Raw genomic sequence first — 500 nt, forward strand, 5'->3', positions numbered from 1 at the left:
ACTTTGCGGAGGTTTGCCAGGGCCAAGGAGAGTCCTCAGACCTGCAAAGACATGCACCAACCTCAGGGAGCCTGCGCACAGGGGAGAGGTCCAGCTTCCGCAGTTACCAGGGAGATGCGGATCTCAGACGCAGAGTTGTAGCCCTCAGATTAGCAGACGTTCAGTCCCTGAGGAAGCCCACGTGCACCGCCCGGGTCTCTTGCTCCTCGAAGGTTGGAGACTCTCTAGAACAGCTACCAGGAAAAACAGCCTGTTGTATTCTTGGAGATGAATATTCTGCTTCCCATAACCAAGCCATCTCCTTCTGGCACATCACCCAGTGAAATGTCTCGATTGTGTGTACCAGGAGAATGTGTATGGTCGCACTGTTCACAGGAGCAGAAATCCTGAAGCAGCCCAAATGCCCACCAACAGGAGAGTGGGTTGATGAGGTGTGATGGGGTATTATACAGCGGCTGCTACAAATGAGCGAGTGTCACAAAACGACATGGACCCACGTT

Source organism: Lipotes vexillifer, unplaced genomic scaffold (genome assembly GCF_000442215.2).
Source record: "Lipotes vexillifer unplaced genomic scaffold, Lipotes_vexillifer_v1.1 scaffold394, whole genome shotgun sequence".
NCBI classification, from domain to species: Eukaryota; Metazoa; Chordata; class Mammalia; order Artiodactyla; family Lipotidae; genus Lipotes; species Lipotes vexillifer.